This window comes from Nematolebias whitei, chromosome 14 (genome assembly GCF_014905685.2).
Source record: "Nematolebias whitei isolate Nwh7 chromosome 14, NemWhi1, whole genome shotgun sequence".
Lineage (NCBI taxonomy): Eukaryota > Metazoa > Chordata > Actinopteri > Cyprinodontiformes > Rivulidae > Nematolebias > Nematolebias whitei.
In genome coordinates this window covers 24,487,892-24,490,481 of record NC_056511.1, presented here as the reverse complement: position 1 = coordinate 24,490,481, position 2,590 = coordinate 24,487,892, and positions in this window count along the sequence as shown.

Below are 2,590 nucleotides of genomic sequence, written 5' to 3'. Positions count from 1 at the left end.
TGTAGATGAACAAATGCCGAGCTATATTCATCAATTAAAACGGATTCTTCATTTTTCTGGACTGAATAAAACGTGCATTGAATTTAATGAAATGTAAACGTGAGACGTCATTTATCTTTGACCCATCAAAATGAATGCGGTCATTTATTTTACAGAATCAAAGTTTAACATCAAACATTTACATTAATTTGGCAAAATATGAAAATAACAACATAATTAACAGCTTTACAGGTAGTGAGAAACAATGCGGCGATTGTTTCCACTCTTCAGCAGAACAGCAGACATCAATGAAAACTGTACAATTATGATCAATTATCCACACGGCGGTGGATGAGCACTTTACACAGACATTTCTAAATTATCTGGAAGGATTTCTACTTGAGAGAAGAATTTAAAGATGGAAATGAAGTTTAAAGGGAGTAAAAGATGGTGTGTGAGGGGAAGTGTTGACCAGAACCGACACTCTCCATTAGAACCCAGATTTTCCTCGGTACGCTTTGGTAGGAAACTTGACTCATTACCTTTCTGAAGATAAATCAGCAGATATGGAGGTCCAGTTAACGCTACCTGTCCAGCGTCTCCATAGGATGGCTGTGACTCGTCCGAAGTAGTGACGAGATTCCGTCCGACACCAGCTCACCTCAGCAAGTGGACTTCACATGAGTGGAGTCCTTCAGAAGTTCCACTCAGAGGTGGAAGATGTTATAATCCAACTCGAAGAGCCTTATCATGGCTGGACTTCTGTTCTCCCAAACGACTTCACAGAACTGCGAACATCTCAGAACTTCTCCGCGCCGCCGAACTTCTCAGAAGTTAGGAGAACAGGAAGTACCGGCATTTTAAAGAGCTCTATCTCCGGTATATTTGAGCGTCCCTGATTGGGTAATATCAACCAGACAGGGGTGTGTTTTGTGATGTAAGAGGTTACTAGAAGTCAGAAAACAGCAAGAATTGTTATGGAACAGATTAAACTGTTCTCAGACAGGCGAGAGAAATATTTTGGCGAGTTTGGAGAACAGGTGCCAACTCCTCCGTTGACGTCTGAGAGGATTTTAAAACAAGACACATGTCTGCTTCGACTCCGACCTTGGACAAAACTTACACTTGCTCATTCAAAGACAGAAATCAGAAAATACATGATTACTCTGTAACAGACTTAACATGAACTCTAACTTTGCATAAGCAACTAAAAAAATCATTGTTACTGTTTTACAGTTAATAAAATTGATTAGTTCACTGCAACATCTAAAATGGTTTGAACTAGGACACTTTGATTATCAACATTTGTAAAATAGTAATGATAATAAAAAGAGTGTTCTTTCACTTGATTTTCAAGAAAGAAAGTCTCAGGATGGGTGAATCTGTATTTCTGGATTCAAATCAATGAAATGACAGTTTCTGTCCCACAAGGTTCTTAAGGTCAAGGGTTTTGACCTTAGGCTTAGTTTTGACATCAGGTTAAGTTCACTACACCATGTACCAAGCTGTATTATAAATTTCCTGATTTTTTTTTTTTTAAATCCTAAACAAGTTCCCAAAATACACAAAGTTAATACAGAGATACATAGATTAATCTGCCACAAGAAAACAGCCAAGCAAAGTCATGTACACTTTGTACACTCTTAACACACAAATTGATATGAGTATCTCTCACCGTGACAAATGATCGGGAAGCCTTTCGATCCAATGACAGAACTCACATCACAACTGCATGGCACCGCGCGCTGGTCCACACAAGACTTCCACTTTGTCACAGTATTTGTGCTCCTTAAATACCCCTTCCCGACCGGACCGCGTGAGAATAGATGAAAACAAGTTTGATGGTTACCAGAACAACGGATGAGGAGCTGGTGACTTATTACCAGTAAGGAGCGTCGTGACCGCAAAGCGGGCCAAAACTCTGCTGCCAGAAACACTCCTAAGCTTAATAAAGCATTCCTAAAGAGAAAACACTGCACCCCTCCGTCCCTCTGCAAACCATCAAAGAGTGTCCCAAATATATATATATATATTTGAATAGGCATAAAGGCAACATAAATCATTCCACCATTTGCCTTTATGACATGTAAAACAAAATACAATCCCTAATATGTGAATAACACGTTGTATAAGTGTGTTTTCAAACTACATGTAAATGAGTGCAAAATAAGTATAAATTGACATAAAAGCATCAAAATAATCATTCCTATATCATTCCACCCTTGCCTTTTATGGCAATTTAGACATTTAATTCTGAAAAGTAACACACACAAAATGTATATGTTTGAATAGGCATAAAGGCAACTTAATATATTTTTATAAAACATATTTTTATATCATTCCACCCTTTTGCCTTTATGGCATGTAAAACATAAAATCACTCTCCTGAAATTGAAATTGTTCTGGACTTTATCCTAAATAAACTCACTCACACAGTTAAGAAAATCCAGACGAGTTTCAAACCCCTGGAACGTTTGATTTATTACGTTCCCACTGACACGATCATTGTAAATCAAAACACCTGGTAGGTGTTCAGATTATAGTTTTTTTCCCTACCAAACCATTGTAGATGAACAAATGCCGAGCTATATTCATCAATTAAAACGGATTC